Below are 17,013 nucleotides of genomic sequence, written 5' to 3'. Positions count from 1 at the left end.
TGCTTTGCTTTTTTTCCACACTCTTCTCTCGTTAAATTATCCGTTTGTCGTTGCCAACGATGCGACGACGTTGAAGAGATGACGCTACCTAGCTCTTCTTTATGAATTATGCACGTGTTCGCCATATTGAGCCATACTTTCTCTCATTCGCGCCACCCATATGCTGCGAAAAACAGTCACCAAGGTTTATTGAATTTTCACCAAAAGGTATGACACGTGAGATGGACATTGTTTGCAATTCCGCCGTATTATACGAGCGACCAACGTACACCGTCTGCTGTAGCCAGTATTGCGAGATAAAATTCCCTTACTGTGTGTACCTTATATCGTACGTACGTCTACATAGCCCCTTAGCCTGTAGAGACAGATTGTGATGCATTTTCGGTCGCGTAAGCGAGAGAAATTCGTTCTGCCTCTAGCCAACATTAAAAATAGTTTCGTAATACGACACCTAGCGGATTAGTTCACTCTATACTTCGTAACGAGAGAACATACGCTAGAGAAACCAGTCATTTGGCGACTCCCGATGATAAAACATCGGATATCAATGTTCCGGAGATGGTATAGGACCACCTATACCATGCTATTTGCGTAAATCTAATGGACTAAATTAGTAGCACAAGTCCAGTCATATACGAAATATGAACTGGTGAAGCAAGTGATCTATTTCGAATATGTTCTGTGTTCCAGTTACGTTGATAGAGTCGTTCAGATGCACTCGGGTCCAGGAGTTATTACGTAAAACATCCGAGGATCCTTATTGTAAATCTCATCTTATTGAGTAACATATATGGACCTTCCCACATCCGTGTACTGTTCCCTATTCCCTGTGGTGATGTGCTTTGCACTTTCTAAGGCATAAAATGCCATCTCTTTCTTTCCGTAATACTGTACAGGCCAGTATAAATAATATAGCTTGAGTAAGTTGTAATTATGTACTTGAATACAATACATTGAATTACAACTGAAGATGTGTTATTATTTTGTAAGATAAATAATCTTAAGGTAAATGTCTGTGTGGTATTCGTAATTACACTCAGTGTCCGAAAAATAGGTAACGAGGCGGTAAGTCGCCAGGTACCTATGAAGCTCTCAGAAGCTAGGTACTGCTAGACCTCAAGTAGGTAGCTAGCATATGTGAGACCTATACATGGAGATGTGCTTATAAAATAGCATATCGCAATGTGCAGAATATATCTCCACATTTGGCGCCCCCGGGTGGGCCCGAAGTGTTGAAACACTGTTCCAGAATAATTCCAGTGAATATTTCGTAATTTCAACACTCCTGAAAATATCAACTTCAGACAGAAGCGCCTACCTACTCATCTGCTCTTACCTATTTTTGCATGGGACACATTTTTATTCAATGTATGTGTTCGTGTTTATTTATAAGAAGAAATAGTTATAAGAAGATTAAATTTAAGGAATTATCCGGAGATATTCCAGAAGAAAAGATTTCGTAAGAACCTACTGCAGAGGTAATTTCGCAATTCAATTCAGATGGATTATTGAAGGCCATTCGCGTAATATGATACACGTTGCATGTTCAAAACGTGTTGAAATGTTACCTATTTATTTCATGTGTAATCAGCAACGTGAGGTAGGTAATACCTACTCGTCAGCGATATATTACGTAAAACAGCCAATTCGTTATGAAACTTGTTCAGATAACACTCTCAAACAATAAGAGTATTGGAGCAGGTTTTTGGCTGAAAATAAAATACACTGTACAATGTAAAATCTATTGAACGGATATGTACGACGTATTATTACGAGGCTAGACCATCTGAGCACATTATTTCGAAGTGCAAAGAGGAAGGGAAGGTTATCTACTCCCACTATACCTATTTTCCATCGAAGGTACTAGCTAGCGAACTAAGCAACGGTACAGAGCTCATATGTTTATTTTCTCTGCTATGAGAAGGTGTTCCATTTCTGCTATCATCAAGCGTTGCTTAAGCAATTTTCATCAAGTGAATATTTCAAAATATTCTCTCGTTCCTGTGTGAATAATTTTAATTATTCAAGCAATCAATTTATTACGTAAATACAGACGTTAGCCAAACGTGTTATTTCGTAATAATTCCATCATCTAGTTTATCGTAAAACAGGCGTTAGCCAAACGTAAATTTTACGCAATAAACTTGGTATCCTGCTTATCGGAAGACATCAACGTTAGTCAATTGCAGTGTCTCGTTAGATTCTATTTTTGAAAATATGAATCCTCATCCTACTCAGCAAGGTGGACTTACCAACGGGCAAGCGAGTATCTTTCAAAGTACTCCTTTCGTGAATCAAACTGGTACTACTCCTGCTTCAACAGGACAAATGCTCGTTCCGAATCCAGTCCCGACTGCACCTCAGGCAAATGCACCGCCGAATAATTATCATTTATTTCATCCGATCCCTTCGATTTGGGGCACAACCCCACCAGTTCAAAATGGACAAAATCCAAATTTGAATCATACTGTTCCGGTACCAGGAAACTTAACGGATTCTAACCCACCTCAGCAAGATCTGAATAGATCATTGAATGTCCAAGCAATGTCACAAGCAAATCAGAACAATCCTCCTTCGGATTTCTTTACGACTATGATTCAAACGAACCCCTTGTTACTCAGTCAACAACCTGTCGTAAACCAAAATGGTGCTCCGAATAATGGCAATCTGCAGCAAAACACTGCTGGGCAATCGAACCCAACTGCTACAACCCACAAAGGTAAGAACACCGGTCCTGTGGAACCACGTTTTCATCAAAGCACAAGGGCTTATGCTCGACAAATGGCCAAACTTGCAGCAATTAATACTACGGAAAGTCCCCAAATGAGACATCTAAAAAATATTGCTACAAATTTACGTACGAAAAAACTACCGAAAACTACTCCCCAAGGCCATCAGCTTATCTATCCAACCAATCAAGTAGGTCGTAATGAACAAATTATGAACAACCTGCAAAATGATTTGCAACAATCGGTAGCTACTTCCACTCAAAGAATGTCAGGCCTTTTTGGAGGTCCTAATGTTTCACCTATACGTACCATGCCTCAGATCAATGAGCAAGAAAACGTAGACGATTCTTCATTTAACCTGCAAATAGACGATGACCCGAATGTTGGCAACATGATAGGGAGTGAGATTACAAAGCAAGTAAACGTACACCAAATTTTATCAGTGGCTACTCAGAGCCAACGTCACGTACGTATATATGATTTTACGCCTATCAATCATAAAAAAGAATTCGTTAAGGATGCGGAAAATGCAATTCCGGAAGATCCTGAAGCAGTTGCGCATAAAGACCATATTAAATGGGCAATTGAAAACGAAACTGCACGCCGTGAAGCGATAACTGATCTTCAAAATCGCATAAAAAACCTTGAAATCCAATTAACAAAATCTCGTGATGACATGAATGACTATGTAGTGAACCAGCCAGCTCAAATGGATAAATGTTACAAAAACATGCAAGCCTCTATGGCTACTGAGTGTCGACACATTCGGGAACAATTTCTATCGTTTCATCAAAAACAAATCCAAATCAGAGATGCCCTGTTTACTTGCATGAATACATGCATACAAGGGGTAGAAGGAGTCACAAAGTTGAAAGACTGTGTCGGAGAAACATGGACTGCACTCGAAAAATTGGATGAAAAAGTCAACCCGATGTATGAGAAATTTTGTGAAGCCCAACATTTTAATCAACAGATGTCGGATCAAAGGAATGTACAATCACACCATGTACAACAACCTACCAATAATCAACAGATGGGGCAAGCAACCCCACACGTCCAATTCAATATAGGTTCTACCAATGGACCACAATCTAATTCTCATTCCGTAAACCAAACTTCGGATCATCCTCAGCCAAATTTTACGCAATATCCACCACCAAATTATACCGCTATGAACACTAACATGACAGGGATGATAACCGGACAAACCATGTTAACATGTGATCCAACTAATGCCGTTGACGATCAATTAGAGGATTTTCCCCCTCGTGATGAAAAAGGAAATGAAATTGTGGTACCTTTCCAATTAGGAAATCGACACCAATATATACCCATCAATGTACCACGTAGACAACGTATACTCAGATATGACTTATATTTTTCTAAAGAACCCAATAATTACATCAAGACAAAACAACTTTCGGATCAAGGCATCAAACATATTAATTCAAACCTTTATCATGTCATGCAATTTATTTATGAGTTCGAAGGAGCCATGTCTACTAAAGGAGCTTCAGAAGCTCAATACGTCGAATTTTTCAAGGCATTAGTACTAAGCGATGCAGGAAAAAATTGGAAGGAAAGCTTAATGGGCCTTAACGGCGAGATCAAGACTTATTACAATTTAAGAACATCATTCATTCAAACATTATGGAATACTACTCAACAAGAGAATGCCAAGATGTACTTCATCATGACACAACTTACGAAAGTAAATTCGATTAAATGGGCTTTTGAACTACAAAAATGGTTCAAGACATTATGTGATGCAGAATTTCCCGATTGTACTATAATTTCTACTATTCAATTGAAAATAGACGACGATATGAAACATCATTTTGATTTGGGCGTAACTAAAAACATCCAGAATTTAGGTGCGCGAATTAAGGAGCTCACGAAACGCTCTGTACCGATGAATAGTACCCCGAGGCCCAACGCCACACCTTTTCAATCTACCCCAGCTGGCCGGTACCAAAATAATGGTCGCAACAACCCGCGAGGTAGAAATCTAAACCAGAGTCTAGAAAATAGTGGGAAAGGAAAACAAAACAATGGAACTTCAACACAGGATACGAACGCTGGGGCAGGCACTTCATCTGGCCAACGTGGAAATTATCAGAAACAACAACCACTTTTGAATTCTTTAACTCAAGAACAATTACAAGCATTATATGCAGGAGCATTGAACAACATCCTAGTAGATTTCACACAACAACAAGATGAGGATTCAAAAAACGAGGATGGTCTAGAGATTTCAATACCTCCAGACGAAGACGAGGAGGAGGCAGAACAGTTGTTGAATATTTAAACTCCGTCGAAGTATATAGGTCAAAGTTCCCGATTACTGAATACCAAATGATAGGCGACACTTTGGCCTCTTATCTGTTCGACATAGCAAACTGCGAAACTGACCGACTATGTCTAATTGATAATGTATCTGCATATAGCTTACTCCAAGCATTACGTAAAACACGATTCAAACACCGTTATCACGCCGTTATATCTTTCGGTCAAAAAGAACTTAACAGCAACTACGTTGACTACCAACAATTCATTAAATATGCTGATGCAATTATCTTAGAATTGATTGAAAAAGGATTCGAGGACATAATCTTAGCTTTCCCGCTAGTATTACCTACGAAAGATCAACGTAACCATGTTCCAGTCACTCGATGGTATGCTTTTCAAAGAATCTTCTATGCTTTATCAAAAAAACACAACCTCCGCTTAGTGATTGAACCATCGCTGATATTCACCTGTTTAAAACCTCATCCTAAAATTAAGTCTCAGTATGTAATAAAGGAAGACCGCCATCATAATGTAGTACCTGATTTTAAGAAATTTTATGCAAATAATGCTGGCAACTATTTACCAAATAATGCAATGAAAGAAAGATTCATCGAAACGTTTGTAAACATCGTGTTAGACAGCCACCCGAAAAGTGCTAAATCTCCTCCGTTGGATAACCGTAAAATCAAAATGCCAGAGGAAATACCGCCTCCCCCAACACTAGATGAAACGGAAGAAGCTGCCCAACACAAGCTAAACAACATTAAAAATGTTATTGCTAATGAGTTGGAGAAGTCCGAAACTTTACGTAATACAGTATTCGATGAAACTGATCTACTAGACCGTACGGAAAACACCTCGATGTTGGCACCTGAAAAAATAATCACCACGGATCAAACAAATTCAGAAAAATCAGTATCACCTAATGATACACACCTTGATTCCATTGTAATTGATTTCCGACCACCAAAAATTGAAGCTATTTCGAAAGAGGAAATTGCGTACAACGCTGCGAAGGAACAGCTTGCAATCTGGTACCACACCTATATGTCAATTCATCATAGAACTAAGGCTATCCATACGAAACTGTTAAATACATCAGAAGATGATATTGAAAAAATATTAGATTACAATAACAATGAAATTGGAATTTACGATGTTCCATCAGGAATATTCACTCACTTGCCAAACGATATAGTTCCTAATCACAAGTATGCACATGATGGAAACAAATTGATTCAAACTTCTGAGGTGGAAGATGCTTCGAATTTATCTTCAGATATGCTTATTGTTACCAAAGATACCAAAATATTAAGTGACCTGGATTTGTACCTACAATGCAAAAACATTTCATTCAATGATTTCGTAATGCCATCAACCAAAATGGTCCAAGGTGTGGCTGGATGTGGAAAAACCACATACTTACTCAAACACGTAAACACTGATGGGTCAGATTTGGTATTATTTCCAACGAAGGAAGGATGTAAAGATTTTCGTACTCGTTTATGTAAATTACGCAACCTAGACATAGAAAATCAAGATGTAGTTAAAAATTACCGCACCATCGATTCGTACTTAATGCATAGTAGTGATCAACAATATAAACGACTTATCATCGACGAAGCCATGTTGGTACATTTCGGTGAAATTATTTTAGCTATTGCAAAATCAAAAGTAAAAGAAGTGATACTCATCGGAGATGGACATCAAATCCAGTACATAAACAGATCGCCATTACGTGATACGTTATACCAAAATGTACATCAACAATTAATTGATAAAATCGAATACTTAACTGTTTCACATCGTTGCACGTTAACCACCTGTGCAGTATTATCCGATATGTATGATAGAGGGATGACTACCACGTCAAAAGTACATTCTGAAATGTCACTACATGATTTCGTAAACCTCGATCAATTACCACGAGTAGCAGGAGCTCAGTACCTGGTGTACACACAGCAAGAGAAAGCTGCGCTGGAAAAAGAAAAGTTTTGCGTGAACACAATTCACGAGTTTCAAGGCAAACAAAATGATTATATAATAGTAGTAAGACTGCAGAAAGAACACTTATCGATCTATGATAGCTTGCCCCATGCGATAGTAGCACTCAGTAGGCATACAACCAAATTTGACTATTACACCGTGAACAAGAAAGATTTACTATCTTCATTCGTTTATCGAGCCTATCAACTATTTTTACGAGATTACTTGAGTGCGAGAGAATACCCTGGAGCAAATGGGTTAGAGAAAGTTATCAATCAGATGGAAGATTATGCTACTTGCACAATCAACCAAATATTTACGAACAGTCCTTATTACGAACCTGATTTAATAAAAAATTCAACTCTGAGCAACGATGAAACTCCTTCGGTAGTTTCCCAATTAATACAGCGACGGATGATGCCACAAACGTGCGTAGTCAATCTCCAAATTGGTGAAACGGACTTCCCAACTCAACTTGACACTGGGGCAGTCCTTAACGTTATATCTGAAGAAACAGCGCTAAGATTGATACGGGAACATTCAAGCGAGCTTGACTTTTTAGAATTACACGAACCAGTTCAATGCATGATGGCGAACAAACAAGTGGTAACCACCTCAGAATATATAATCGTACCTAAAATGAAATTTGGAAAACATCATTTAAAAATACCATTTTATATAATCAAGGAATGCAACCAAGTATGTTTAATTGGGTCACAAACCATGATACAACTTGGAATAGTAGCCAAAATGAGAGATCAGATAGCCGAGTGTCAACCTACCCCCGAACACGACATCGAAAGTATCCCAATTCTACAATTCCACGAATATGCAGACAAACTTGCAATTAACAACGTTACGATGGGATCGCAATATGTTGACGAAATGTATGCCATTTTGAACCGAGCTGACACCGCTCGCAGATTCTACTCTTTACCCGATGGCGTTAAAGATACCGGACCTGAAACATTTATTAAGAAATTAAGAGCCGACCTAGACGAAGCAGTATCAGAACAACGATTAACTCAACAACAAGCTGATTACGCATACAATATCCTATCACCTTACAAAGACATTTTTAGCAAATTCCCAGGTCGTTATAAAGGAAAGAAATCTAAATTGGTGTTCAATATTCCGCAAAACAAGATAGTTTATCGAAGTGGTAAATACAATCCATCTAAAAAGATGATGGAAGCCATCAAGAAAGAAATCCAAATCATGCTTGCAACAAACGTAATTGAACCATCCAATTCTAAATTTATTAATCCTATCGTAATCAACATCAAGAAAAATGGTGACATGCGTATATGTCTAAATCCTGTGGACCTAAACCCAATTCTAGAAGAAGATTACAACGAAGCTGGATTACTAGATAGGATACTCACAGAATACCCAGAAGCCAAGTTTTTCAGTTCGTTAGATTTCGTTGCTGGTTTCTGGCAAATCGTGCTCGAAGAATCTTTTCGTAAATATTGCGCTTTCCAAATCGATGGGCGTGTCTACCAATTCATACGTTTACCGTATGGACTCAAAATATCTTCAGCATATTTCGTAAAACTCATTAACCACGTAATACCAGACAAAGATGGCCTAACCAAGTACGTCGACGATATTCTACTCCGATGTAAAACTTTCGAAGAAATGTTATCATTATTAGAAGACACATTCAAGAAATTAAGAGCGAATGGACTGAAGTTGAACGCAACTAAATCGACATTTTTCCGTAAACAAATCGACCATCTAGGTTTCGATTTAGAAGCTGGCATTATCAAGAAACAATCGAAGAAAATTGCCAAATTCATGGAGTATATCGAAAAGCACACTAATAAGAAAACCGGTAAGTTTGAATTAAAGAATGCAACAGAAGTGCTTGAATTAATAGGGTTAACCGGACTCTATAGGCGGTTTATCCCCTGCTATCAGCAGATACTACGTAATTTATACAAGTTGACGGAAAAAGGCGTAACATTTCACTGGGGCAAGGAGCAGGAAGAAGCTTTTGAATTACTTAAAGAAAAATACACGGAAAATTTTGCTCTAAAATCCCCCCGAAACGGAATTGACCTATGGCTCGATACCTATACCTCACCTGATGCTATGAATGCAGTTTTATACCAAACGTTCGAAGGTCAAGACGAAATAGTAATGTTTTCTAGTTTTTCATTCAAAGAACACCAGAAGTCATATACTCTCATAGAACGAGAAATGTACAACCTTGCGAAAACAATCAAAAAGCTGCAGCTTTGGTTACATGGAAGGACCATCCATGTTAGAAGTGATTTGAAATCAATTGTTTCACAATTCGAGGTCATAGCCGAAGTACACCGGAAAGCTGCTATTTGGATCACTCAACTCAATTGTTACAACTTGATATATGATTTGCGAAAAAAGCATAAACGGTGGTTTGGAATTCAAGCTCCTGAATTGACTTTGAACAGCATCAACGTTATCAATTTCGTAACACAAGCAGATACACATCAAGAAAAAATCGTCGACAAACTGCTCAGCAGTTTAGACAAAATCGATGTTATGCAGAAGAGAGATCCGAATTGCATGAAAATTACACGTAAGTTAAGAACACCCGATTCAGAACTCACAAAAAGAGAACGTCTTGCAAAAGGACAATTAGCTAAACGATACGAGATACACGAAATCAATGGTAGAGAATTCCTAATGTTCAGATATAAGGATGACTCAATTGTACCAGTCCTTCCCGATGAACTATTCGCAGACACGATGATGTACATACATGACATTTTTGGACATGTTGGTGCCAACAAGTTGACCCAAATTTTCCGAAGATTTTATTATTCTTCAAATTCAAAACATTACGCTCGATACCTGACCAGTGCCTGCCTAGCATGTAAATCAAACAAATCCTATGGAATAAAGAAACCAGTAGAATTTTCATTTGTAGAAGCACATTGCCTAGCTGACGTATTATCTGTAGATATCCTAGGACCGATTGCAAATAGTTCAAATGAACCTAGATACCTCTTAGTAGCAAAAGATATTTTCTCCGGAAAAATTTGGTTACAGCTTATGTTAGACATAAAACAAGAAACAGTCGCAGACTGCATGTTAAACATAATCAATAACATCAAGGATTTAGGGTACAAAATCAGAAAAATCAATACAGACAATGCTGTTCAATTTCGTAACTCACTTTGGAATCAAACTCTTACAAAACAAAAAATCACCGTAGGTAATTCAACACCCTATAACCCACAGTCCAACCCAGTTGAACGATCAATGAGAATGATCGGAGAACGCCTACGACTAAAAATCAATTTTGACTGTAGAGGAGCGTATTCCCATGAAGGATGGCATCACTATACTAAAGAAGTCGAAGATGAAATCAACAATTGCCCTAATGAAGTCGGCATTCTACCTAATGACCTTTGGGAAATTAATGATTTTGTTTTGAACCTACCTATCGACCGAGCCCCGATCAATGCTCACTATGAGCTAAAAGAATTACGTAAAACTGCTAGAAACAAACAAGTACCATCTCTCACGATAGAAGAACTTAAATCTACGAAATTAGATATGCTAAACGACGTCTATACAGCATCCGATGGCCACGTATGGGTTTGGGTAGATGGAGCTTGCGCAAACAACGGTGACGAAGATGCAATTGCTGGTATCGGAATCTGTTGGCATCCGGAAGGATCGAAGAACATTTCTGAAAGAATAAACCACCCAAATTATACGAATACTAACAATTTAGCAGAGATCATGGCACTTAAAATTGCTATGGAAACTATGATTACCCATGGAGTTACGAAACTAATGATTTTCACGGATTCTCAATATGTCACGTTAGCAATCAACTCTGAATGTGATCGATGGGTAGAAAACAAATGGAAAAATAATTCCGGAAAACCTGTACATCACAAAGAGATTTTCGAAGAAGTAATTAAATTGAAACAACAGTTTGACGAATTTCATTTATGTCATACCTATGCTCGAAAAACTGATTACGGAAACTTCACTGCGGATCAACTTGCAAGAAAGGCTGTATATACGGAAGAAGTTGACACGGCTCGAATAGACTTAATGTCATACCACCAGGCATTAATCCATCTGAATAAAGAAAAAAGAGCAATTAAACATCAAAACGATGAACAGAAGTTCAATGAGAAAAGAGGTGATTTACGTTTACACAAACCTGGTGAACTGGTGATGATTACGAATCATCGTCAATCATCAGCAGATAAACTTGCTTCAGCTAAACTTTATGTCAAACAGAATGGGCCATATGCGATTGTGAAGAGGGCAGGCAAAAATTGTTACGAAATACAAAATCTGAAAGAAAAGAAAGACAGAACACTCATTAGCGTAAGACAAATAGTAACTTACCTCACGTTACATCAACTTGAGGCATTGAGAAAGGAGCCTAAACTCCGATCGAAATTTGATAAACGCTCTTTACATCAAAAAATTCTTGCATTCTGGAAACACAAAGATTTACTCGAAAATTTCGTAAATGAAGAATATGATAAAAAAGTGGCTAATAAAAAGAGACGTAAACAATCCGAATACGATAAAATCAGAAGAAAATTGAAAACTTCATTGTCAACTAATGAACAAAAAGATTTCGAAACTACCCTGGAAAAAACGATTCCGGATGTAAAAGAACGTGAATCAGTCAAACGAGAAGCAGAACAACGTTATAACCTGCGTAAACGCAATTCAGCGATAAATTATGATGAAGATAACGCCATTATCAGAATTAATCCACGTTTAACAAAGAAAAAACTGACAATGAATTCTATAATACTGGAAATATTGAGTGAAACGCAGCGTGAAACGTTCACTAAATCATTTGAAACTGATTGGAATTACGTACCAACACACACAGAGTGGGCAATTAGACATTATCGTCGATTCCGCGGAAAAGAAACTGCTGTATAATTCAGCAACGTAATAATTTCGTTTTCGCAAAAGTTATCCAGTGAATATAGTGCATATTCCGTAAAATATTCGCAAGCAAGTCAACGTCAAACGCTACAAAGCAAAATTCCGTTAAACATCTCGTACGAACGTAAAGAAGGTAAGAAACACTTACTCAGATAAATCAATCGAATTCACACCACATGGATTAACACATGATGATATTTTCTCAATAGATAATCCAGAATGAACGTATATGAACCATCAAGCTACTTTGCCGTTCCAGCCTGCTCTATCTGTTTAAAGAGTTACACGGAAAACACACCGGTGATTAAAGCTTACACATGCGGACACACCGCTCATCGAAGCTGTGTAGAAGAAACTTACGGAAACCTTGAACACGATGCTTTAGTGGTCTACCATTGCGTAAAACAAGACTGCACAGGAACGCTACTTCTGGCTCAAAATTACGTAGAAGTAAAATTTGTGTACGCAGACCTTCTATTACGCGGATCCAGAGCTAATTATATAGGGCAGATTGCTCGCCTACACCGACAATTAGCAGACATGGAAAATACGAACCACCAATTACGAACAACCAACCGTAACCTAACAGAAGAATGCAACGATTTAAGATCCGAATTAAACTTGAAAAATCGAGAAACCATTCCACAGCTTCGAAAAGAAATTGAAAAACTCACCATCGAATTGCGAAAGAATTCCGTCATCGAAACATTTACTCATCACCGGTCCATCCCGAAATGCGATATCATTGCAATCCTACGTAAGAAAACAGGACTTCCTGAAGTCATGGTAGAACTATTGAATGGATTAATTGCGAAAAACATCCATTTATGCCAAGACATCGAAGACCACCTGAAAATAGATGAAATATACGTTAGAGAGAATTTCCAGACCAGCTTAACTCGATACACTTGTACCAACGGCAAAGCAAGAGGAATAGATACATACTTCTTGAACGGTGTCCTCATACTCGGCGATGCAGCTAGTCATGATCTAGTATATCGATCACTGGATTCGTACAATGCCGCCCAATCTTATTGGGAAAATAATGAACTTTCTCAATACAGAATGACAATCAACTCGTTCCTAATGAATTTGAATATCTTCGTAAAGACACTTCCATCAACCGTACTGTTGTCATTTGGTGAATTCGATCTCACCGAAAACCAAACCGAAGATCAAACGCTTGCAAACATTAAAAGAGCAATTGACCATTTAGAATACCGTGGCGTACAGAAAGTATACCTTATGCCAACGCGATGTTCCAATCGACTTGATCTAAATTCGCTGCTACGAAGAAACGTTCGTGAGCGTATCAGGGAATTAAATAACAACGGATCCATTATATATCTGCAAACAGTAGAAAATATAATCGACCAAAATATACCCGAAGACAACCGTATTTTTAATCGAAAAAGCTACATCGAGACATTCTCCTACCTGGCCGAGTTATTCCAATGAAGATTCCAGTAAAACAATTCCAGAGGAAGAAACAAGCAGTTGTTGTTATCGAAACTGGAATATAAACTAACAATTAGATTTATTTCGTAAAAACATCATATCAAATTTATTTTATTATGTTTGCACCATTTTAATAACCTTAAAAAACTGAGAAGAGTATGTGTTAATTTTAAACAGAGAATAAATTTTTGTTTACGTTTCAAACCTCGTGATAATTATTTATGCGTACGTGACTCGAACACAGGTAACGCAAGCCACGCCCCCTACCGGCTGAAACACATGTAGCGATAAAGTTTCTTTTTGTTCAAGAAAAGACGAGTAAGCTATTTTAGGTTCAAAATGGTTGTTGTCATGGAACTTATGCTATCTTTCAACGAATTATTTGCGTAATGGTTTAAAGTACTGGTGATAAAACTTAAATTGAATTAAAAGCAGATTTCTCCCTGTTAATCAAAATGTCCAGGAAAGGAAAAAGTCAAAAGAGTAACGATGAAATTATCGACCTGATGAGTAGCCCTGAAGTAAGTCAAAAGTTTACGAAACACACTTTGAATTTAATCAGTACAGAATACTGAAATAAATTTTCATTTAACAGGAAGACAAAGTGAGAATCCTCATTCCATTTTGTGTAGTCTGTTCACGAATACTGACCAATGGCGAGGACACAGTAGCAAGCAAAATCTGCGGTCATGTAATGCACACAAAATGCATAAAGCGATACGTATACATAAGCTGTGACGGAAAGGAACGTTTCCCGATAGTAAAGTGTTTCGATGACCATTGCAAAAAACCATTTTCGAACGACGACTTGATCACGATCAATCTCAAATGCGAAGATGAAGAGAATGCAATTGCGGTTTACGTAAAACAAATAACAATTAAGGACCAACAGATTCACGAACATGAGCTTACTGTAGCTAGACTAAACGGCATACTAGAAGGAATAAAACACCGCAAATCCTCAACAGACGACAGGCATTGGTCTAATGTAAATAAAAAGGAAGACAACTTAAACTTACGGAAAAAAATCGAGGAAGACGATGCTGCACGTAAAAAACGCAACCCATTTCGTAAAACATCTACCTCGAGCGGAACCTCCGACGAACGAGAAGATCTTAAACCATTTTCAAAACCATTTCCGGATAGAAAACTACCACAATCACGAGAAACCCAAACATCAAAAGAATACGAAGAAATTCGAAGCGAACTAAAACCATTCGATAAACCCTTTCCCGAAAAACGAGATCGAGAAGAGAAAACATACCGTAACACAGCGTCAACGATCCAAAGATCACGAAATGATCAATCCTTTAAGAAAGAATCCACTCGAGACCCCAGAAAGAGACGTGAAGCTGAGAGAAACGCTCAACCACATTGGCAAAACTATTCGTACGATGTTAACCCTAAGAAACACACTAACGCAGAAAAAAGAAGATTTTCAAATAATCAACAGGGTACGGAAGAAGGTGATCGGCATGAAACTCAAAACGAATGCAAAAGAATGCGACACAACGAGTCGAATCAAGTCTCACATTATGACGAAAATTACCAAAATAAAAAACCAGTAACTAATGAAACTTTGATATCCGAGTACGACCAAATACGACATGAATTCTTACTCGATGAAGTTGATGACCAAGAACCGCTACCACGATGGAACGTGCAATTCGATGCTGATTTTGTAATACATGACAGAACAATCATCAACCTACCCGTTGAATTCACGCTAAAGGCTTTATACAAACGATGTAATCAACAAGGATGGTCACTGGGCCAGGATATCGGTAACGAAGATGCAAAGGATTTTGAGTTACGGAAAACATTTGCATACGTAAAATTATATGACCAAACACGCCGCAGCAGCAAAACTACTCAATGCTATTTTCTAAATGACCATATGGTTATTGGCGACAGTTTTCTATATGGCATGATTCGACAACCCATAGTGGGAGAAAAATCTGATAGATTTGAAGTAGCCAACAGTGCTTTTACCGGTCCGTTTTTTTCGACACCGTTAGTTAAACGCCATATAGAAATGTTTATGAATCAACGAACACCACGCAAGATCCTATTATCTTTCGGATCTCACGACCTACGCATGGAATCAGACATCAATTCAACGTTTAATAATGTGACTCAACTTATCAAAATGATGATTAAAAGAGGGACGACTAACATTTTAATTATACCAACTTACGTAACACATCGCGTGGAAAGCATAAACCCCATAATGAATCGGACGAGATTATTCAATCATTGGTTAAAGAACACAGCTACTAGAATCAAAGGAGCTGAAATTAAATACATCGGAATTGCTGAGAAAATATTCAGGAAATATGATATTCCAGCTTATATAGATCACCACAAGAATCCATTCCCCATCTACCCGGCTTACTTCGAATTGATGTATTACCTGGCTCAAGATATCCAATAATTGCGTAAAACTTTCCATTTTGATATGTTCAAATACCGTTACCTGTATCAATGTTATGAATTATGTATAATTTATCGTTATTTGTTTTATTTTTGTTCGTCTTTTTATTGGAAAGAAATCAATGTTATTTTGTGAATATCAGCTAATTTATAAGAAGTGATTCATCCAATTTAGTGAAACATAATCCTAGTATGCACATTATTCAAATAAAGAAGTACAACGCGTTTCGTCAGTTTAATCAATCTTCGCAAAAATGATGCACCACATCCACAGATAGTCGTCAAAATAGACATTAAAACCGGCAAGACATCAGCCACACTCGAGACTAACTAACGTTACAGCTTATCAACAAACGTTAAAATTTTGAAGTGACACCGTATGTTAAAGTCCATTATGAAAGCATATTAGTAAAACATATTTAAAGTAGAAGAATTTATGCAGAAGTAGTAAGATTAATTGTAGAAAAACATCCAGTAGGAAGATACGAAAGGTAAGCTGTTTAAAACTAGCAACGTTGACAATATCAGTAGACCAGATATCTTACGTTAAAAAACACGTGTTACAGATCGTCGAAGAATAATTTTCGTAAAACAATGGAAGAAGAACGTGATCAATCGTTCTACGATACACCAATACCCAACTGTACAATCTGCGACAAAATATTAGCGGGTGACAGACATCGAGAAGTAACGGCAATCAGTCTACGGTGCAAACACTTAGTCCATCTACAATGTGCGAAGGAAGCATCGATCCGATATGTCTCGGGAGTATATAAAGAACTAGAAATATTATGTGGAGCTCCTAAAGGAAATAATGATGAAAAATGTCGAGTCCCGAATCGTTTCATCGACTACAAAACGATAAATATATCTACGGTATCAATACCAACAGCGATTGGAGCGTACGTTACGGCGAATAGTTTACTCCAAAGCAATCTAAATAATGCCAACGAACGAATTACCACTCTAACTGAAAATCTACAAGAACATCAAATACAGATCCAACATTGGCAAGGGTTATACGAAGAAACTAAAAGAGACTACGATCGTCAAGAAGAATACTATAAAGACTTATCAAAAAGACTTTATGATTCTGAGTTTCGGTGCCAACAAATGGAGAATGAATTGAAAACTATCGGCTTGCGTAATACATACAATCTCGATGGTACGGTAAGAACCAACCAGCGGACTGTGG

The 17,013-nt window shown here is 37.7% G+C and overlaps 1 protein-coding gene and 1 long non-coding RNA gene across 5 annotated transcripts in view; both read right to left on the bottom strand.

Annotated features, from left to right (window-relative positions):
- cpx (complexin) overlaps positions 1-17,013 on the bottom strand; it is a 478,766-nt gene that overhangs the window by 79,733 nt on the left and 382,020 nt on the right. The window lies entirely within an intron of this gene.
- On the bottom strand, positions 3,283-13,543 carry LOC135841561 (uncharacterized). The gene is made up of 16 exons (XR_010557942.1): positions 13,365-13,543; positions 12,873-13,274; positions 12,602-12,776; positions 12,288-12,509; positions 12,076-12,196; positions 11,857-12,014; positions 11,176-11,312; positions 10,967-11,090; positions 10,778-10,890; positions 10,513-10,689; positions 7,787-7,965; positions 6,815-7,638; positions 6,445-6,539; positions 6,201-6,350; positions 5,955-6,104; positions 3,283-5,889 (listed from the first exon to the last, which is right to left on the bottom strand). It is a non-coding gene; the product is annotated as an uncharacterized LOC135841561 (long non-coding RNA).

The sequence above is a fragment of the Planococcus citri genome, chromosome 3, assembly GCF_950023065.1.
Source record: "Planococcus citri chromosome 3, ihPlaCitr1.1, whole genome shotgun sequence".
NCBI classification, from domain to species: Eukaryota; Metazoa; Arthropoda; class Insecta; order Hemiptera; family Pseudococcidae; genus Planococcus; species Planococcus citri.
This window is presented reverse-complemented; position numbering and strand designations above follow the sequence as displayed.